The sequence below is a fragment of the Ambystoma mexicanum genome (assembly GCF_040938575.1).
Source record: "Ambystoma mexicanum isolate Mex_15411 chromosome 12 unlocalized genomic scaffold, UKY_AmexF1_1 Mex_chr12_unloc.2, whole genome shotgun sequence".
Classification (NCBI taxonomy): domain Eukaryota; kingdom Metazoa; phylum Chordata; class Amphibia; order Caudata; family Ambystomatidae; genus Ambystoma; species Ambystoma mexicanum.
The window spans coordinates 10,456,210-10,479,707 of NW_027182323.1; the positions used below are offsets into that span (position 1 = coordinate 10,456,210).

At 48.1% G+C, this 23,498-nt stretch overlaps 1 non-coding gene across 1 annotated transcript; it reads left to right on the plus strand.

The window, feature by feature from the left end:
* The first annotated feature begins 20,734 nt into the window (after positions 1 to 20,734).
* On the plus strand, positions 20,735 to 20,806 carry TRNAW-CCA (transfer RNA tryptophan (anticodon CCA)). The gene has a single exon. It is a non-coding gene; the product is annotated as a tRNA-Trp (tRNA).
* The last annotated feature ends 2,692 nt before the right edge of the window (positions 20,807 to 23,498 follow it).

Sequence of the window (23,498 nt, forward strand, 5' to 3'; positions counted from 1 at the left end):
CCTTCCTCTTTGCTTCTGCTTTCTCTCTCCCTCTCCCCTGCTACAACTGGTCCACTGTCTGCGACCTCGGTCCTGGGCCCTTCCACTCTCCACCTGCACTGCCTCCCTGTCAACCCCTGCACTGGGGGACTGTCTCAGTATCCTACAGCCCCCCCTTGACGTATAATACCCAGTTGCACTGTCCTAGCTATGAAATAATTTCCCGACCTAATATATAAAATTAATAATTTTAATAAAGATCTGATGGTGAGACTAATTTCATTTTTTATGTTTGTCAAACAGGTACATCATCCATTATTGTCTGTGTCACAAGTACCAGACACCGGCGGATGGGTTTTTCAACCGCCAGTTGCTTCTCCGCGTGAACAACGTTACCACCCTGACCATTTTATGGGACGATCGCCAAGTACAAGTATGCCCTTACGCGGTACTAACGGCTAGATGCAACATACATACCGTTGTGGTGGCCTAGTGCCTCGTTGTTGGAACAGCCATGCGATTATCAGTGCGACCGCTGAATATTCAAATCGCTGAATATTCTCAAAACATTTGATGTCAAATAAATGTACTTTGCCAAATGTACAATCTTGCCGTTTGCTTTTAAACCACAGTTTCATATTCCGAATTGTGGCGCTGTATTGTGAGATGATCTAAGACCCTGTGTACAGCAAAGGAACATCGTGTGCCTCAAAAACGAACTTTTTGGAACGTGTGCAAATAAAAATGCAAATCGCTGAATATTCTCAAAACATTTGATGTCAAATAAATGTACTTTGCCAAATGTACAATCTTGCCGTTTGCTTTTAAACCACAGTTTCATATTCCGAATTGTGGCGCTGTATTGTGAGATGATCTAAGACCCTGTGTACAGCAAAGGAACATCGTGTGCCTCAAAAATGAACTTTTTGGAACGTGTGCAAATAAAAATGCAAATCGCTGAATATTCTCAAAACATTTGATGTCAAATAAATGTACTTTGCCAAATGTACAATCTTGCCGTTTGCTTTTAAACCACAGTTTCATATTCCGAATTGTGGCGCTGTATTGTGAGATGATCTAAGACCATGTGTACAGCAAAGGAACATCGTGTGCCTCAAAAACGAACTTTTTGGAACGTGAGCAAATAAAAATGCAAATCGCTGAATATTCTCAAAACATTTGATGTCAAATAAATGTACTTTACCAAATTTACAATCTTGCGGTTTAATTTAAAAGTACAGTTTCATATTCCCAATTGTGGCGCGCTGTGTTGTGTGAGCTCATCTGTGTTGATTTCCTGGTTCTGTGTGGAGTCGCGTAGAAGACGCCTGGGCGCGTTTGCCTACGCAGCTCAGTCACGTCACGGATAGAGGCGGGGAATATGAATGTTTTGATAAAGTCTGTTTCAGGGGCGGGGGATTTGATTTAGTGCCGCAAAAGCAGGTGAGCCAAGGCGATGGGGGGAAATGATAGGATTATCAGAAAATGGCGGCTGATTTCGAGTGCGTTAATGTACGAAAAGTCGGGTAAGGTCCATAGGAAAGTTTTCTACGATCTACCGATTTATGCTTAAAAACACATGGCCGAACCATAGGAACAATAAAAAAAAGTCCCGGAACTATCCTTTAAGTAGAATGCAAAGTGGGAGGGAGGGTTTATAGCTTCCTGATCCAGGGGAGGACCCTCAATAAAAGCATATGTCATGGGGGGGTCTTTAATATAGGGAGCGGTGATGTAATGGGCCCCCCTGCAGTCTGTGTCCACGGATGTGCAGACCAACGGAAACCAGAATAGCCCAAATGTTTGTACATAGGACTGTCCTGAAGCGTCCAAGTTTGGAAATGCTGTTCTAGCCCCACGGTTCTTGGGTTGAGAGCATCATCATAACCAAAGGAAAAAAACATTTAAAGATTGTTGTTAAAAGGGATCTTTCAATTTCATGAGAATTAGCACTCTGCTTTTAATTTTGGATTACTTTTGGCCTTAATCACTGGTCAAAGGTATCAGTGTTGAGATCCTGAGTGCTCACCAAAATATTATTTGCAAAAAGGAAGCAATTACTGACGGTCGAATACATTTCCTTCTAGTTTGGTGGTTGGGTTTTGTGTTTATGTGTGTTGGGCAGCGAGGGTATAGGTGGTTGTCAACACCCCAATATTAAAATGTGCACAATTTCAAAGGGGTAAAAATCATCATAGAGATCATGTGATATCACCTTTTCTAATTTAATTGGGTCAAAGGTCACATGACCTCACTTTACGTGTTGTCAGCAGGGTCAAAGAGTATGTGACATCACTTCAGCTTCCTCTGACATGCTAGTGAGTTCACGTCACGGCCGGGCCCCACCAATACAATTGTGTCATACATGCCAGCCCTCCCTATTTAGGCAGGAGTCTCCCGATATTTCAATAAAAAACATTGCTATTTTGTACTTTCTCCTGCCTAAAATAATTCTAACCCCAATGCAGTCCTGTGGGGAAATTAATTTCTCCCGATTTCTACAGTGAAACCTCCCTTCCAGTGGCTCCATAATGTTGGCATGTATGTGTTGTGAATGGCGCACATAACAATAACCCTGAAATAATTGATGTTAATGTGACATTAAAATTATAGTAGCCATGTGAGGGAGTGAAATTATATTTTTGATTGTCATGTCGTGACTGTGTGGCCTCAGCGCCCTCCTGCATCGTTATGTGGGATGGCCCACGTTTGGGCCAGGACATGGGGGAAGTGACGTTGGGTGTGGCAGCAAGGGACTGGGGATTTTTTGGAAAGGAAACAGTTGAAGTTGTACATATCTACTGCCCATTGCGTGTCTGTTTTATTTAACGCAGGCCTCCCTGAATGGGCGGTCCCTTTCTTGAGCGCTGACCGCTGAACTGCACACTGGCGACGAGGTCCAGGTCAGGACCCATGCCCCATTACACACACGCTGCATGAGCGAAAGCGCCGGCCGCACGCAGATGGTCCCGGCGAGCGGGCCGGAGTGCTTGCAGCCGCGCAAAGCCGGAGGGAGCCATCGGGTACAGGCTACGTGCGTCGACGCGCCTCCAACTGCAGAAAGCCAAAGCCCACATCACGGCTCCAGGGTACAGAGGGGGGAGAAAAGGCCAGCGTCCCTGCACAATTTACAGGAGCGCACGCAGTGCGCAAGTCACTAGGCCGCACACTTGAACCCTGGCCAGTAAAAGCACACACCAAAGGAGCAGGAGAAGCTAAGAGAGGCCAGCAAACGCCCATACCACAAGAGTAGGAGGGGCCAAGTGGGACACAGCCCAGGGACTCATGAAGGACCCACTGGAAAAAGACAGGGCTACCACACCTCACACTCAAGTTGTGCACACCTCACAGACCGACACAACATGCAGAGGGCAGGAAGATCCTCCCCACCCTTGAACTATAACTAATGCCCTCAGAGAGCCACAGAACGCACACCATGTCAGATGATGATGTTGGATCCACATCAGGCGGCGGAGCCTCAGGACCCACCCTCCCTTCTGGTGGAAGATCTCAAGTACTGCACCTACCCCATACATTCGACCTACGTAACACTAGCAACCTGGGGCCACAATGGACAACCTGGCTACGAGATTTCAAATTTTACGTAGGAGCCATAGGACTCAATGACGAAGAAAGACTCAAAAACATGCTATCTATGTCAGTGGGACCAGTGGTTAGAGATATAGCTGGTGAATTACTTAACCTTGAGACAGCATCTTACCAGGACTTACAGGCAAAATTATCAGAAAACGTTGCTCCCCACACCAACGTCGACTATGAAAGACATATCTTTCATACGACGCGCCAAGACAAAGGAAAATCTCTTGATAATTTAATGATAAGACTAAGAATAAGATTGAAGCACTGCGAATTCCATCTTTATTCAAATGAAGAGTCCTTAAGGCCCCATGTCATAGCTGGCTGCGACTCTCAAGCATTCCGTAAAAAACTCCTGCAGAAGCAGAGGTCATTGGAAGAGATCCTAGCCCTGGCTCGCATGGAAGTGTCAGTAGAGTCCCAGCTAGATAACCTGGGCAAGGTCAAGATACAACCCAAAGCCGCTGACCCTGACGCCATCAACAAACTATACACCACACCAAACCAGCCGACTAGACATTCGGCGGCCACGTGCTTCAGGTGCGGATATGCATACCCTCACACAGGTGAATTCCCAGCCCTGGGCCAAAAATGCACTGCATGTGGCTGTGACGATCACTTCAGAGCTGTCTGCAAAAACACGCCCACACACCCAACCAGTCAGAGATCACTCAGGGAACGACGGAAGATGACACTGACAAGCCCACACGAGGGCGGACCAGACAGTGAATCCAGATTGCCGTTGCCCGACAAGCGAGTATACAGAAAATCCTACGCTCTGGAAGAATACCGACCACCCGAAAGCTCCAGACACAGTGGTCGCAGACGCTATGTACGGTACATCGAAATGAGATCGCCCTCAAGCAGTGGCTCGCCCTCATCGGGTGAAGACCAGCGTGAAAGGGATATGTGTGGGCCCTGACCAACAGCACACAACTCAACACAGTCAGGTCCTCACGTTCCAAGTCAACGACACCCTCTTAGAATTCCTCATAGACATGGGGGCTTCAGTCAACATAATCAGCGAAGAGGCCTACAACACGCCCGACAGGGCACCAAAGCTCAAGAAGTCCACCGTTGACATCTATCCATATGGATCAACCTCGCCACTACCATGCAAAGGCATCATCACAGGTATGTGCACCCACAAGGCTCACACAGCAAAGATCCTGCTGCACGTCCTTAAAACAGAAGTGAATAGCGGATGTATACTCAGTTTTAAAACGTTGGTGGAAATGGGCGTTGTACATATCTTATATCAACTAATGGCTCACAAATACTTTGCGAGGCCTGAAGACATCGAGACAGCATTCCCGAACCTATTCAAAGGACTCGGAAAGCTAAAGAAAACGAAAAATCCAGCTTCACATCAACAAGTTAGTCAAGCTGATCGCTATACAATATATCAATATACAACGACAAGTGGAAGAGATCAGCAAACTCCTAAAACAACAAGTCATCGAGCCAGTGACAGGAACCACCCCATGGGTATCAGCCATAGTACCCGTGCCGAAGAAATCACTGGACGGCTCCATCAGGCTGTGTGTGGACATGAGGAGGGCGAACAAAGCGATAAAGCGAGAAATACACCAGGCGCCCAGTATGCCTGACATGGTACACCTACTGCACGGCGCTAAATTGTTCTCAAAGTTGGACCTCACAAAAGGCTATCACCAGCTTGAGATCGCCCCGAGTCACGGTATACCGCCACCTTCGTCGGTTAGTTCTAGTACAAGCGGCTTACTTTCAGCATCTCGTCCGTGGCAAAGATATTTCAAGAGGAGCTCCACAAGGTCATCTGCCATGTCCCCAACTGCCTCAACTACTCTGACGATGTACTTGTCTTTGGCAAATCAAAAGAAGAGCAGAACAAGGCCCTACGCAAGGTTGGCGCAGTACTAGAGGCAGCAGGTCTGACGCCCAACAGAAACAAATGTGAGTTCAGAAAGAGCTCGCTCAGATTCTTCTGCCACATATTCTCAGAGAAAGGTATGCAACCTGACCCAGACAAGGTAGCGGCACTGAACACCGCTCAGCCACCCCAAAATGTGTCAGAACTTCACACATTCCTGGTACTCGCAAGCTACTGCTCAAGGTATCTCCAAGATTAGGCAATGGTCAGCAACCCCCTTTATCTGCTCACGCGGAAAGATCAACCCTTTGAGTGGTCAGCCGACTGCCAACACGCCTTTGAAACCATTCGAAACAACATCTCCAAGGCGGCGGACATGGCTTACTTCAATGCGGAAAGGAAGACCGAAGTCATAGTTGATGCCAGCCCAGTCGGTCTAGGAGCCATACTAACGCAACGAGACCCCACAGACCCAACTGACCTGTTTGTCGTGGCCTATGCCAACACAAGTCTCACACCTACAGAACAGGCATACTCCCAGTTAGAAAAGGAAAGCCTGGCAGTAGTGTGGGCCTGTGAGTACTTTCACCTCTTCCTGTACGGAAAGGCATTCACTGTCATTACCGATCACCAGGCCCTCCTGATGAATACGGAGACCCCAAAGCGAGCATGCCCCCAAGAATAGCACGATGGGGCCTGAGGGTAGAGGACTACAAATTCAATATTGTGCATCGCCAGGCAATGAAGACAACCCTACCGACTACCTATCCAGACACCCCACGGGGCCAGCCCAAGTGGGCCCTTCCATTGAAGATGCATACATGAATTATATCATCCATCACCTGCAACCCCTACCAGTGGATTGGACAAACCTCAGAAAGGAATAAGAAAGAGACCCGGCCCTCACGATCGTGGCACCCTGCATCAAAACAGGAAAAACCTCCCAAATGAAACATCAGACCAGAAATGAGCAGGAATCTGTGAGGCACGACTTAAAATGCATGGAGCTGGTGAAGGATGAACTGATGGACGTAGACGACCACATCGCCATGAAGGGCTGCAAAGTGATGATCCTGGAAACGCTAAGAGAAAAGATGGTCTAGCTCGTGCATGAAGGCCACAGAGGGCAGCATCCACAAAACGCCTCCTACGTCAAAAAGTATGGTGTGCCAAATTGGACAAAAGAGTGGAAGAGGTCGTAGGCAGGTGCACCATCTGTTCACAGGTGGCACAACCGCCTCACCCCAACCCACTGCAGATATCCCCTCTCCCAGAGGGTGTCTGGGAAGAACTGGCCGTAGATTTCTTTGAGCCACTATGCAATAGAACATATGTACTCGTACTAATTGACTAACACTCACGTTTTCCTGACGCTCAGCTGATTGATTCCATAGCAGCTACGTGTGTCCTCCCTGCACTAGATCGCAGGTTGCCAACCTATGGGATACCAAAGATAATAAAGTCCGACAAGGGCCCGCCATTCACCAGCCACGACTTTGAGAACTTTGCACGCTACATGGGGTTCCAGCACAGAAAGATAATGCTGCGCTGGCCCAAAGCCAACGGCACCGTTGAAAGATTCATGGCGAATATCAACAGAACCCTACAGATAGCCAACATAGTCAACAAGCCGTTTGAGCAGGTGCTGTACCAACATGAATATCGCCACACTCTGCATAGCACCACATGAGTCTGCCCATCGGACCTCATGTTCGGCCAAACCATAAGAACGAGACAGCCTGAGGGCCACACACAAGCACAAACAGCACCCCTAGAAAACCAGGTTAGGGCTCGGGACCAGGAAGAGAAAGAAAAAATGAAAGACAGAGCAGACTCCCGACGAGGAGCGAAAGAATACAATATAGAACCGGGAGATCACGTGTTGGTACTTCAACCGAAAGTAAGAAAGAAGGACCCTACATTTGCACCAGAGCGGCTGGTCATAACCTGAAAAAAGGGTACCATGGTAACAGCAAGCAGAGAACGGCAGCAATCCATTACGAGGAACTCCTCCCACTTCAAGAAGCTCACGGGAACCATGCCCCCTGTGTGAGAACTCTCATACTCATACGGCAGTCAAAATGACCCGCTCTCAGACAACTCCTACCAAGGGGATGGCGTGCAGTCTGAAGAGGAAGCCAGCAGCGGAGAGGAACAGTCACACCGACAGACACACACCACCCCATGAGACCTCAACGATGTTGTATGAAACCTCAGGGACTGATAGAAGAAATTAGGTGATATCGTAAGTGATCCAGCATGTTAAAAACGGGGGAGATGTCATGTCGTGACTGTGTCGGCTCAGCGCCCTCCCACATCGTCATGTGGGATGGCCCACGTTTGGGCCAGGACATGGGGGAAGTAACGTTGGGATACGGTGGGGGCGAGGACAAGGGACTGGAGTTTTGGGAAAGGAAACAGTTTAAGTTGTAACAGTGTAGAATAAAGACACACATATTCTACTGGCCATTGCACGTCTGTTTTATTTACCGGAGGCCTCCCTGAATGGGTGGCCCCCTTCTTGAGCGCTGACCGCTCAACTGCACATTGATCTCTGATTCTATGTCAAGACTCAGAGGCTCTGATTATGCTCTGATCTACTCTTTGCTTCTCGAGCAGCCATCAAATAAAACATTAATGAACATCAAACTAACAATGAACGACATATCCCAATAAAGCATGAGTGAATTTGTAGTTTGTGCTTCATAGGTTTCTTTGACCATGTGATCTTTCCAGTCCAATCACGTTCTATAGTCTCTCATAAACACTCCAAACTTCCTTGATTCCTCCTCTTTCTTTGCTTCACGAGCAGCTGAGCTAAGTGACTTTTTACATGTACATAATTATTGATGTGTGACTGTGTTTACGTAAGTGATTGTGATTTAAACTATTAGAAACTGTGGCATAGGATGCATGGTGTGTTTCAGAATTGGCGGTGCTTATCCGCAGCAGTAACACAGCGGGGCGAAAAGCCCTGACACTATAGGCCTCGCTAGGAGGCACTGCCCAACGGAAGCTTGCGCCGGGCGCGACGGGGCCTCAGAGGTTCCGGCGCCATTGCAAACTTCTGTGGGGAGAGCGCCCGGAGTGAGAAGTGTATGCGACAGAACGGATAGTTAATTTATGCCTAAATAGCAGATGGAGGACTACGGCGGCTAATACACGTAGTGTACAAGCACACGTTGCACAGAGCTTGGTGGAACAAATTGATCTGCACGCCACCTAGTGGCCACAAAGCAGCACTGCAGCTGTAATAACAACTGGTGCAGGGGAATAATTGACGGGTACAGTCCCATGACAAAACTGTAATTCAAGACCCAATAATTGCCACAAGGAGGAGGTGAGGCTCTATATACAATATATATTATATATGTATATATTTGACGGGTTCAGTCCCAGGTAATACTGAGAGAATTGTGAGTAGACCCACCTAGCTACGAAGAAAAGTGTGACATCGACGGGGGCATCCCAAGGCAACGGCACAGAGATAAGGCACACGGTACAGCCTCTAGTATGAGTGGATACTCGGAAGAAGTCTCAGAAGGGCCCCACGTAAGTGGCATGAGAATGAGTCAGGCGGTACAAAGGGTAATGACTGCCGGCAGGGCCCCAGAGAGAGAGAGGGGCATGATGGAGGACCTGGTGACTTTCTCTCGGGGTATGGAGGAACTGAGGAAAGCATGCAGGGATAAAGGGGGAAGAAATAAGAAAAACAGTAGGGTACTTAGCGTCCAAACCCCCCCCCGGGTTCACCACGGAAAAACAAAAGTGGCAAAAGGAAGGCGAGGTCAAGAGCCAGATAAGAATATAGTTAAGATGACACATCTGATGACAACTGCATGAGAAGCGAAATGTTGGACGAGCACACCTCGTCAGAATTACTAACCTCCTCCTCGAGTGAAGGGCGAGAGCCCAGGGGAAAGAGAGGCAGACCCGAGAATGATGAAGCTCGGGCAATGAATTCGACCCAGATACCTTGGAACATCCTAGATCATCAGAATGGGACTCACAAAGATATGGCAGCTAGCAGAGGAGGCCAAACAACAGAAAGAAACTATCGACTGAGAGATAATTGCCGGCTGGGCACAGAGGACGATATGTCTTCTAGGTAATGCGAATAGCGCCATAGCCACGGAAAGGAGGTGGTCGATCTTAATGAAGACGAACGTGAAGCTGGGAGAATTGGCCCCATCAGAATTGGCGGCAGCAGCCAAGGCCAAATTATTTGGGGAGTATTTTATAAAAGACATGTCCATAGACACTTAGCCCGTCTATGGACAAGGCACAGGCATCCCTCAAGAACGTTTTTGGAAGAAAGTTTTTCGATAAGGCTGGCAGAGGAAAGGGCCGCTCTGCCAGCCGCTACCCGTATCACAGGTCTTCAGGTTATAGACCGCTTTGGAGAGACCAGGAAGACCAAAAGGCCAACCCGTTCTTCCCTTCTAGAGGAAGAGGCAGAGTCAGATGCTGGAGAGGCAGTGGCAGACAGCAGCAACCAAAATACCACAGGTGAGAGGAAAACATGTGCTAGAAAAAGAGTTAGAAGTGGGGATACCTCCAGTGGGAGGGAGAGTAGCGCTGTACACACAAAGTTGGATAGAAATATCCTCAGAGGCATAGGTTCTGCAAACACCCAGGCAGGTAAGTTTCAGCAGAGAAGACAAAGCTCTACTAGACAGAGAAGTAGAACATCTAAGAATAAAAAAGGTGATCAATCCGGCCAGGGAAGAACAGAAAGGATTTGTAAGCAACTTATTCCTAGTCAGGGGCAAACACAAAGTCAGGCTAGTGATAAACCTCAGAGCACTGAATTCATTCCCGATATACAGACACTTCAAGATGGAAGGAATTCATATCCTGAGAGACATTCTATAGAAAGGAGATTGGCTAGTAAGGATAGATCGCGGGGACACTTACCTGACGATACCGACCCATCAGAGTCAGAGGAAGCTACTACAGTTCCTCTGGAAGGGAGAAAAATACTAATTTACAAGTTTACCATTCACCAAATAGATGAAACCAGTAGTAGGGCACCTCAGAGAACAGGGAATCAGATTGATTATATACCTGGACGATATATGTATAATGTGTCAGGACAGGAGAATGCTAGTGAAACAGGTCAAGATAATGACAGATGTATTACAGTGACTAGGATTTCTGATAAAATGGGAGAAATCGGAATTAGATCCAGCCCAGTGAATGGAATTCTTGGGGTTTATTCTGGAGACAGTGCAAGGCACCTCAGCTTACCCCTGGAGAAGGTGAACTCCATCAAAAGAGAAATAAAGAATATGATGGCAAGGGAGATGATTTCCCTGAGGGAGATAGCCAGACTAGTAGGCCACCTGTCATCTGCAATTCAGGCAATTTTTCCAGGCCCACTGCATTAAAGAGCGTTGCAGCGGTTGAAGATAGAACATCTCAGGAAGGGTTTATCCTACGAACAGAGGGTATCCATTCCTCAGGAAGCGAAGACAGAGCTAGAATGGTGGTACCATCACATGGAGGCATGGAATGGCAGGGTGATATTTGGCTCCTCCCCGGACCTGATAATAGAATCAGATGCCAGCCGCTGGGACTGGGGTGCCAGGTGCGGCGACCAGTCGACCGGGGAGAGATGGTCGAGCAAGGAATTGAGCCTACATATCAACTGTCTCGAACTGTTAGCGGGATCCTTTGCAGTCCGTTGCTGGACTCGAGAAGGAGCGAGATGCGCCATCCTGCTCAAGATGGATAACGTCTCGGCAGTCAGGTACATAAACCGACATTGAGGGACGAGATCCAAGATGCTGGCGGAGATAGCCAAGACTTTTGGCACTTATGTCTCCAGAGATGAGTCTGCGTAACGGCGGAACATCTGCCGGGGGAACAGAACCAGGTTGCAGACTGGAACTCGAGACACTTGAGAGACTGCAGCGATTGGCAGCTGGAGGAAACAGTATTCCAGGAGATCATGCGTCAGAGAGGTCCGTGTCAGACGGACCGGTTCGCTTCGAGACTGAACAAGAAGATCTCCAGATATTTCAGCTGGACACCAGACCCAGAAGCGGTAGCGACGGATGCCTTTCTCCAGGTTTGGGGACCAGCGACGGAATATGCATTCCCGCCATTTGCCATCATATCAAGAACAGTGGCGGAGGTCAGGAGACAGGGAGCGACAGTAATTTTATTGACACCGACTGGAGGGGTCAAGCATGGTTCCCAGACCTACTGGAAATGTCTTACGATTGTCCAATTCTGCAGCCACACAGACAAGACATTGTGCTGTGACCAGATGGAGAAGATTACCCACTGGTTCAGATGGGGAACCTCAACCTGATAGCATGGGTGATTTCAGGAGATCCTGGGCCAAGCCAGGTCTTTCGGGAACAGCTCAAGAATTCATCAGAGAATCCTGGGCCCCGGGGACCAGGAAGGCTTACAGAGGGGCATGGCTCAAATGGAGTACTTGGTACATGGAGAGGGAAGTGCATCCCGTACATACAGATGTCGTTCACGTAGTTAATTTTTTAGCAGCTCAAGCAGTACAAGCCAAGGCCTATTGAACAATTAATACTTACAGATCGGCGATAACTGCCGGTCATGAATATGTTGAAGGTAAACGGGTGGGGGAACACCCCTTGGTCTGTAGATTGCTGAAAGGAGTTAGATGCATGAGGCCACTGATGCCGAAATATTCACGCCTCTGGGATGTGAGTGTGGTGTTGAGAATGTTTGAATCCTGGCCGGATAACGAAAATCTATCCAGGAAAGCACTCTGGGCGAAGTTGACTACACTATTGTGTTTAATATCTTGCAAGAGAGGGTCGGAGGTCAGAGCTCTAGAGGTGGATAGGAAGTCTTTTTCTCCCACAGGAGTTATATTTTATATAGAAAAGAGGACAAAGACGGGGATTAGAACCGTGGAGTATGCCGTTTTCCCAGAAAGGCCCAAAGTGTGTCCAGTTACGTGCCTTAAGATTTATGAAGCCATGGCAGACCTAGTTAGGCCCGCAGGAGAATCTCGGCTGTTAATTGCAGTAAAAAAGTTGTTTAAGGTGGTGGCGTCGGCGACGTTAGCAAGATGGGTGAAATGGTGCATGGAACAAGCAGGCATTGACGTAGGGAAGTTCGGAGCTCATTCAACTAGAGGGGCCATGACATCTAACTTCAAGTTTGGAGCACGACTAGAGGATATTTTGAAGGCGGCAGACTGGTCAAATCAAACGACTTTTACATTTTTTTATTTTAGACCAGTAGATCAGGTAGCATCGTTGGTGGTACGTAGGCTTTAAACATGCATAATCAGAGCCTCTGTGTATTGACATAGAATACAGATTTTCAACACATTTGTTATAGAAAGACATGATTCTATTAAAGACTCAGAGGCGAAAGATTATTCCACCCATGCAATCGCTAGAAAATGGTATGAATGATTACAAGATGTTTATCAATATATAGTGATGATACTGAATATGTCACAGATTGTTATGATATGTGATTACCCACCGCTCCAGGAAGAGTCGTTTCATGGATGTTTTGTATGTCTTGACAGGCACAGAGGCTAAACCTGCAAATTCATGAAGAATGATCAAGGTCATTGGAAGAGAAAAGTCGTCTACCGGTTGTGGCGCAAGTTATCAGTGATCGATCAGCTGCAGAAACAGGAGGAATCAAGAAAGCTGGGAGTGTTTATGAGAGACTATAGAACGTGATTGGACTGGAAAGATCACATGGTCAAATAAACCTATGAAGCACAAACTACAAATTCACTCATGCTTTATTGAGATATGTAGTTCATTGTTAGTTTGATGTTCATTAATGCGCTGATTACTTACCGGTAATCTTCATTACTCCTAGTCCTTCTCTTCCTCATCACAGTACTTACCTCATTAGGCCCCTGTCTCCGACACAGGACCTTCCTTTATTTCTTTAAATCCCTATAACTCCTCCCCCACATCCACGTCACTCAGTTTCATATTACCAAGCCGGAGCATGGGACCTTCCCCGCAGGGAGGGTGAGGAGAGTCGTCCGTACTGTGACGAGGAAGAGTAGGACTAGGAATAATGAGGATTACCAGTAAGTAATCAGAGCATTACCTCCACGTCCACTCTTCCTCATCCCAGTACTTACCTCATGAGGTATACCAAAGCAGCAACGGGGAAAAGGTCCCAATGAGACACAAAGCCAAAAACAGTGCAGCAAAACACACACCCACAATAACTCTTAAATCACAACCCCACAGACAAAACTCCAACCCTGAAGGAACCAACCCCAGAGTGGGAGAAACTCAACCCATAGCGGTTGATCAATGTGCTTAGACCAGCCCAGGCAGCAGCCATACAAATCTCTTGCAGAGAAACCCTCCTTGCATCGGTCCAGGAAACCCCTGGTAGACTGCCCCTGAACGTGCGCAGGCACAGGCAAGCCAGAAGCCACATAGGCCATGGAGACCACAACACGGAACCACCGGCAAATGGAAACCACAGATGCCTTACACCAAGCCCCAGCCAGACCAAAAGCAATCATAAGACTATCAGATCGGTGGAAAAGACCAAACCTAGCCAAACACTCCAACACTGCCCGCCGGACATCAATGTTATGCCAAGCCACCTCCTCTGGCGTTTTCACATCATGAAAGAAGGCAGGGAGAACCAGATCCTGAGTGGTGTGAAAACCGAGAAACAACCTTAGGGAGAAACTTCGGACCACACCTCAGCACCACTGAGTCCGGCAGCACCCTCAGGAAAAGAGGGTGACATAACAGAGCCCCAATCCCCCCAAGCCTACGGGCAGAAGTGATGGAAATAAGAAAGGCAGATTTCAGTGTAAGATGTTTGATATCAATCTCGGAAATGGGCTCAAAAGGGGGCCCTTGAAGGAGCTGTAAGACAAGAGGGAGATCCCAAGGGGGAAGCCCCTTATAAGTACAAGGACGGGAATAAGAAAAACCCCGGTGCAACTTTCCCACCAACACCTCCCCATCCAAGTGACCATCAGAGTCCCCCAAAAGGAATTTAATGGAGGCCACTAAGAGCAGAGCGTGGAAAAACCGCCAGGCCCTCGTCAAAACCCCTCCTGGAGGAATTAAAGGATAGCAGGGAGGTCAGAACGCAGAGGAGGGATCCCAGACCGCCCATACCAGTCTCGGCAATGGCCCCAATGCCAGCCGTATGCCTTCAGAGTGTAAGGTCTAAGAACATTCATTATGGATTCGACTACGTACCCGAGAACCCCTGAGAAATCAGCCTAGACCGTGCAATAGCCACACTGCCCATTGCATCCGGCGGACTTCCAACCGCAGAATGCCTTGAAGGGGACAAGGCCACTTCGGAACCAGCCAAGGTTCCTGGGACCGAAGCTCCAACAGAGAGGGGAACCAACACCCGCGGGACCAGAACGGAGCTAACAACAACACAGTCACCCTGGACACTGTGATGCGCCGAACCACCCGGGGCAGAAGGGGAATAGGCGGAAAGGCATAAAGGAAAACCCCAAGGCCACTGTACAGAGAGGGCGCCCACCCCCCAAACCCCCCTCGGCCTGAAACCGAGAGCAGAAGAGGGGAACTTTTGCTGAGGCCGGGGATGCAAACAGGTCTAGAACAGGGGTCCCGAATCTGACACAGATCTCCGTAAAAGACATGGGCCGACAGGACCAGTTCCACAGAGGAGTGAAAACGATGTCTGAGAAGATCTGCTCGAACATTGTTCACCCCCTTGATATGTGAGGCCACCAGAGACACCAGATGCGATTCCACCCAGGTGCCTATCAGAGCTGCCAGAGCATTCAAGGAGCGGCCGGAACCCCTTTGGCGGTTGACATATGCCAAGGCCGTTGTATTGTCCGTTCAGACCAAAATCTCCCGATCATCCAGCAACCCCTCGAAGTAAATCAGAGCTCGGAGCATGGCACACAACTCTCGCCAATTGGATGAGCAACGACTCTCCCCAGATCCCACAACCCTTGAGCTGAGAGGACCCCCAATGTAGACCGGCCCAACCCATTCCGCTGGCGTCGGTAGTTTGTTTGTTTGTTTGTTTGTTTATTTGGTATGGCGCGCAAAACCCAGAGGTAACAGGGCGCAACAGAGGGCATGAAGATAAGGTTACATAAAAACTTAGTTACAGGATAGGCACGAATTTACATATTTACATACAGTAATTACAATTCCGAAAGGTCAGTTCAGTGGATATAGATATATACAATTCAGATAGGCTTTGGTCTGTGGGTATGATCAGTCGTGGGGATCATTGGAGCGTAATCAGGTTAGGATATTGCGCCTGAAGCTGTGGTAGGATTGGTCAGCTCTAGTGTTGAGGGGGAAGGCGTTCCAATGTAGGGCTGCCATGACAGGGGAGCTACTGCCGCCTGTTTTCTTTTGTCTGAATGTGGGGACCTGGGGTTGGAAGGGGTTCATCGTTCTGATGGGGCAGGTGGAGGTCTTTTTTATGATTCTGGCAGTGAGGTAGGAGGGGGCTGCATTGTTTAAGCATTTGAAGGTAAGTGATGCTGTTGTGAGAGCAATACGGTCGCAGATTTTGAGCCATTTGTGTTCTCTTCTTTTGTTGCATATGTGTTCTTTGGAAGGTAGGTTGAGGGCTGTTCTGAGAGCATTATTTTGAAGTTTTTGGAGTGTGTTGATTATGTATTTGTTGGCTCCTAAGTACATGGCGTTACAATAATCAAGTTTGGAGAGTATTAGGGCATTGGCTATGATGATGCAACTGGCTTGGGAGAGGAATGCTCTAAAAGCTCTGATTAGCTTGCAGGTGTAAGCGGTGGAGGAAGCTAGTGAATTAACTTGTTTATTTAGTGACAAGGCTGAGTCTAGGTGAAAGCCTAGGGTTTTCACTGTTTTGGCGGTTGGAATGGTGTTACCGTCGATGTTGAACGCTTTGTAGCTAGGGCAGAGTTTTTTTAGGTTAGCGTTGGAGCCGAGGAGCAGGATTTCGGTTTTCTCATCGTTCAAGCAGAGGCCGTGTGGTCATCCGTGCCTGAATGATGAGATATATTTTGTTTACCAAGGCCGTGTCAGAGTCATAGTTGCCCGAAAGGGGTATGAGGAGCTGGGTGTCGTCAGCATAGTTAGTGTATGAGACACCCAGTCTATCCAACCTGTCGAAAAGGGGCTTGGTAAAGATGTTGTAGAGAGTGGGGGAGACGCAGGATCCCTGAGGCACACCGCAAGTTATGCTGATGGGGTCTGCTGAGGCTATTGAGGAGAAGACTCTCATAGTGCGGTTGTCCAGGAATGATTGTATCCAGTTTATGGCCTCATTCAAGAAGTGGGCTGCTGAGGCCAGGTGTTTGCACAGGACTGTGTGATCCATCAGGTCGAAGGCTGCCGACAGGTCGAGGAGGAGTAACATGGCGGTTTTTCCTTTGTCATTGATTTCGTTGATCTGGGTTTTTAGGTCGATGAGAGCTGTCTCCGTGCCGTGTTGTGGTCTGAAGCATGATTGGTGTGTGCCTAGGAGTTTGTGGGTTTCTAGGTATTGCTGGATTTGTAGGTTAGCTACTCTGTCTATTATCTTTAATAGGAACGGTACTGTGGTGATGGGCCTGTAGTTGGTGGGGATAGCAGGGTCTAGAGTTTACTTCTTGAGCAGAGGCAGGACCCAAGATTCTTTGAGATTGTTAGGAATGGTGTTAGAGGAGAAGGATGCTTTGATCAGTTTTGTTATAAAGGGGGCTAGGTCGCTGGCAGCGTCCTTAATTATTTGGGGTGGGCAGTTGTCGCATTTGCAATTCGATGGTTTAAGTGAGGCTATGACCCTTTCAGTTTCTAGGATAGATATGTTGGTGAACCTGAACGGATATGGGTTAGATAGATTGGATGTTTTAGCGTGGTGACTGGGTGATGATGTGGTAGGGCTTAAGGAATCTTTTTTTGTTTGATTTTGGATTGGAGCGTTTTGATTTTGTTAGAGAGAACGTTTTGTACGCTGGTGCACCATTGCTTGTCCTTGGTTATATTGTCAGGCGGGGGTATGGGGGATTCTAGTTCCCTTAGTATAGCAAATAGCTCTCTTGTGTTGGAGTTGGAATTTTTTATTCTTTCGTTAAATATGTTCTTTTTTGTGAGAAGGATTTCTTTCTTGTACTTATTGTAGTAAGAGAGGCCACAGAAGGAAGGACCATGGACACCCCAGCCTGTAGATTTGGAACCCCCAGCCACCATAGCAGAGAGACCGCAGCACTGGGAACACTGAAATAAAAGCTTGGAAAGCTAAAGCTGAGACGTCGGGAGCCAGTGGGAGAGAGGATAAAACACCATGGGACGTAACTGAAGACAGGCCCAAGGAACTAGAAAACATGCAAGACGCCACGTGCCCCATAACTTCAGCAACAGGCGAGCCGAGACATACTGCTTTCTGAGAACCCTGCCCAGAACAGTCAGCAAGCGACGGACCCTCTCTAAGGACAGGAACACCCTCTCCATCCCAGGGCAAACCAGTGCCCCAATGAAAACTAGATCCTGAGAAGGCTCCAGCTGAGTCTTCTGCCAGTTCACTATTAAACCCCAGTCCCACAATGCCTGGCAGACTAAACGGAGATGAGGAAGGACAGCCTGCCGACAGGACTCCTCGACCAACCATCGTCCAGGTAGGGAAAAAATCTGCACTCCCTGCAGATGCAAACGCACCACCAGGGGAGTCACCAGCATGGAGAACACTCCGGGAGCCGATCGACTTGGAACTGAAAATGCTGTGATCTCATCCAATCCCCCCTGCACAACATCCAGAGTACGTTCTGCAAAGCCTCCACGTTAAAGCGTTGCGTCCGGATGAAACAGTGCAGGGCCTCGAGACACATAAGCAAGTGACACAGCCTAGAAGGCATAGGGACCAGGAACACCCGCGAGTATAAAACTTGACCTCGAACAGGGAGAGGAACGGGCAAGACGGTAACCCAGAACAACAATTCGGAGAGAACGGAACTCATGGCCAACTACTTGGTCCGTGAGCTGGGTACCAAAGTCCTAACCATGCAAACCTGGACAGGAGGAGACAGGAATGGCAACTGATAACCCCCTCCGGAAGGAGCCCAGTACCCAGGAAGCCGAACCCCACTGGTCCCATACACCTGAGAGAAGATAGAGACAAGGAGCCAGGGAAAACCGCCAGTCACTGCATGTTCACCAGAGGAAATTCACAGGCCGTTGAAGCAGGCCTGCGCTTCAATATAACAGCATGCTTGTCAGTCCCCAAAAAGATCGGACCTATCAAAAGGAAGATACAGGACAGCCCAGTAGTCCAGCAGACCATGGCCCCCTCAGCCGACAGAGGAGCCACCAGGCTGGCGTCAATGGGCAGAGTACTGTCACCAAGCGGGGCAATGCAAGCCATCCCGGCTAGCAGACACCAAAGGCAACCCCATACCTGGGGTATGCCTATACCGGAAAACTCACAGAAGGAACAGCCCCCTCCACCGGCACCAGGGGCTCCGAGAACCCCTTTAAGCACAGACATGTGCCACAATCTGCCATATTACTTCCACATTTTTGAGAGGTGGCGTGAAAGCAACACTTCGGCACCAGAGGACCTAGGCCCTAAAAGAAGAGACACTGGTAACCCCTTGCATGGCCGTTACTTCCATGACGCATTAGCAGTTTCCATAATTTCATGCCGGACAAGGGGAAAACAAATCCATCTCCTTCGTCCATCCCCCGCGCAGTTCAGAGGAAGAGAACAGGACAAGATGCCTGCGTCCATGGCTAGCACAGACACAAACACACCACTAACTCGCCACCTGCATACACAGCACAGGACTGAGAGGTGGCTTGAGCCCTGCATCATGTAGCTGGCAGTCCTATTCTCCACCTGTCGAGCCAATGGGTACCCCTCCAGAAGAAACCAACCAAGATGGAAAAAACAAACAAAACAATCCCCTAGGCAACGCCGCATCAAACAGGAGGCATGTCGTTGCACGGCCCCAACGGCAGGAGAATCGGGGAACAAACATTCACAAAGCCCCCAACTCCTTACCGCATCCCTGGCCCTGCAGGATCCGGGCCGTCCTCACGCCGGCCTACAAACTTGCCAAACACAACCAGGCGAGGCACCTGCCTCCGTAAGGCACACCCAAGGAGTCACCATGAATGGGACTCCAAGATGGCCATACCAACAGGAGAGGGGAAAAACAGCAAGCTCTGAGCCCCCTCACCTCTCCTTACCTCCCCCCCGGGCCCACCAGGACCCGGGACACAATGCCAACTCTGCGGTCCAGAGCCCAGCAAAGAACCGAGCGAGGCAATCCCGCTCAACCGGGACCCCAAGCCCTGTAGCGGGACCAGGAGCAGCGCTGCACCCGAGGGAGCCGAAGGCCCCGCCACACAGCCCCCTCCCCAGGGGGCCAGCAATCGGTGCTCCCCGGTGCCCGGCACCGGGAAGCAAAAGTCCAACCTGAAAAATTAAACTGAGTGACATGGATTTGGGGGAGGAGTTATAGGGGTTTAAAGAAACAGAAGAAGGTCCTGTGTCGGAGGCAGGGGCCTCATGAGGTAAGTACTGGGACGAGGAAGAGTGGACGTGGAGGTAATGTTTTATTTGATGGCTGGTAGAGAAGTAAAGAGTAGATCACAGCATAATCCTTCGCCACCAAGTCTTTAATAGAATCATGACTTTCTATGAAAAATTTGTTGAAAATCTGTATTTTGACTCCCCTCTTCACGTGTTTCTGTAACGTTTTTTGTCACGTCTTTTATGCTGCTTGTCAGATTATAGATGTTTGATAATGATTTCCTGTTATTCAACAAGTTTATGCTTTGTCTAACATTAGGTATTATATTTAACAATGCATTTAAATATTGTTATATATTTCTGCATTACATTATTGCAAATTATTTAAATACAACAGTCCTTCTGAGAAGTTCTCGTACTGTCCTGACAAAAGTATATCAACTCTGCTCTTCTGAGTACTCCAAGTAGAAAATAAATCTAGCAGGGACATGGTGGGTTCCTGAAGCACATTTATCTGAGGAACGCTGTCAACCACCTTTCACCTGAGTTTTTAGCCCCATCCCAGGGGCGTGCAGCTTGCACTATGAAGATATTTCAAACTACACGCCAGTGATAGCTCACCGGTTGGCTATTCTAGCTTGGTTTGATGGGAGTTGTAGTCCAAAACGTATGCGCTTGCTCCAGCCTCCAAAAGAGGGTGGGGCTACCAGGTGGGTGTGGCCGAATGTTGCAAAAGCCAGATATTATCCCACACCTGGCAACCTCATGAGCCCGAATTATGCTGTGTAGGATTAAGAGGACGAATTCAGATATGTTATACAGCAGACAGACATGATCCATTTACAAAGTAAGGAATCAGAGGACCTCGTGGCGCAACGGTAGCGCGTCTGACTCCAGATCAGAAGGTTGCGTGTTCAAATCACGTCGGGGTCATGTTTAGTTGGTTTTTGATATAATAAAAATGCATTTTGGTTGCAGAAATATTTTAGTTTCTATTTAACGTTATACAAATACCACACCTTTTGGAAGTTAGGAACAGTGAAACAAAGTGTTGGAAGCCTGAAAGGAAAACGAAAAGCACCATTCCGAAGGACGATCAATTCTTCACAAGTTTGGACAACGACAGTTGCATCAGAGCGGGACTTGAGCCTGAGGCTGGAACTTCGAAAATGGACACAAAATGTACGTCTTGTGACGTTCATGAAAATGCTCAATGTACGAATTTTCTGGTGCATGCAATACTTTTTTTTAACATGACAGTAAACATAAGTGCTATCCCAAAATTATAAATAAAATTAACAATATAAATTTCAGCAAAATGAGCACCTAGCAGAGGATGGTTTCGATCCATCGACCTCTGGGTTATGGGCCCAGCACGCTTCCGCTGCGCCACTCTGCTACTGGAAGACGAGGTTGCATTTTTGGACCTCAATGAAGAACTGCAGGGATTATGGCTGCTGCAATGCATAGGTAAAATGGAGGGAGAAGAGAAAGAGAATATCATCCATGTGTGCTAGAAGCTTGGGCTATGCAAGATAGAGGCATATATAATTAGAGGGTGGAGAAATAAAATGTGAGGTATAGAAGTATGTTCAGTGAGGGATTACACCCAATGCTCAGGGCTATTAAGCCAGCAAGGTATTATTAGCACCCTGCTGGCGATATTTATATCATTTATTGGGTATTTATAATGCGCCTATACACAATGTTAAAAACTAAAGCTATGCTTATTGGGAACAGTATTAGCACCACAGAGGATATTTGGAAAGGGTATGCAAGCCTATTGATATTAATTTTGATGTTTTAGTTTTAGAGCTTCAATAGTCACTTTCAGCAGGCAGCTCGTGTTTATTTTACTGTGCGCTACACAAGCACAAATATACATGCATACAGTTGAACTGCGTGCTGTGCTTTTATGATGAGGACAGTGACAAAATCGAAGTGTCAGATGTGGTGTCTGAACCCCTCCCCATGCCTCATGTGCTATCACGTGTTGTACTTTAGTAAACCAACCGGTTCCCTCTCAGCAGTCACTTCCCGCATGGTGCCAAACATTCAATATAAGCATACCTCTCAACTCACACGCTTTTGGCAGGTGTCACCCGCAACTTAGGCAGCTCTCTCACCCGCCAACCTCCCTACACGCCCATGAGAATCAATTGTCTTTAACCCGCCAAATGCAAAATCAGGTGTTTTCACCTGACCAAGGGCCATGAAAGGTTGAGAGCTATGATATAAGCACAGAATCAAAGCTGAGCGTAACACACATCTTTATTCGTCACCTTCCCAATTACGACTGCCTCTTCCTGTCCTAGCCCACCCCACTCCCTGTGCCTTCCGGTCCCTTCCCCACCCACGTGATGCCACACGTGACAGGAGGACATTACATACACATGGCACACACTATGTGATTGCCTTAATAAAAGGGGTGCACCGTTTCCCATGCGCCAGTTTGAACACCAACTCACTGACTCGTGTCTATGCATGGCAAGCATGCAGGAGGGTGTTACATGATCTAATTATGTGTTTTTTCTATTTTCTCAGAGGCCCCTGCGTAGAAGGAGATGGGATCTGGCACCGGCAAGGTCACTGTGACTGTGGAATGCGTGACCGTCATGCCTCCAGGGATGGAAACCCATTTAATTTCTGAGAGAATGTACACAGATCGCACAGGACCTAACAAGCTGTAACCAGAACCCAAGGCCACATTGCCCTGTGCTCGGAAACAGGCCATTATAAGAACTTGAACACTTTTATTGCTTGCGTTCTGATTGCTACATTCCATAGATGGGCCCGGATGCAGGCCGCAGGCATCCCCTTTGACATGAGTAATGTTGTTTAGGAATAGAATAGCCACCTAAACTGTATATAAGGATGTTGCAGGCCTGGGGGAGCAGAGCAGTCCACCCAGGCAGTTTGGATACATGCTTTCATTATATGCAAATACCCTTCTACCTCTGGTCTCTCGTGTTATTATTTCGGAATGTTGCTGAGTGTGCAGTGAAGCAGGGCGATTGCAGGAGGGAGCAGGACGGACGATCGTAACATTTGGTGCTGAAACCCGGGAGCTCTCTTTCTCGCCTATCACAGGCACAGTCGCGGAGGCAACATCAAATACGGTAAGTGAAAAGAGTGTTTTTCGCTGTACCAATGTATTTGCAAAGTAGCACTGAAAATTGATTCATTATTGTTGCAAGGGAGAATGACTTCGGAGGCCTGGGATCTCTGAGACATACGTAGAGGTATCGCCAACTGTCTGTCTGGTAGGGTCAGTTGCCTCAGAGTACTATTTTTTGTTGGTACAGGGTCAAAAAACAGCAACAGAGCTGCTGTTTTAGTCAGAGCACGTTAAAGTAGGGCTTGTGGTACAGTCAGAGCACACTACAGGTGCAGGGTCGAAGCTGTATTGACATCAAGCACTGTGCAGGGTCGGAAGCCTGCACTGCGGTAGGGTCAAATAGGGACAGAAAAATAAGACAGATGGCGGACGCCACTCCACTAACCAGGCGGGAAGAGGAGGCTAAAGAGGTTATTGAGGACTTTTTAAGAAAAAAGAGGGGGATATGCATGTGGTCGAATATTGACAGGCCTCCAAAAACAGTGAAGGATTTAGTTGATGAGTTAC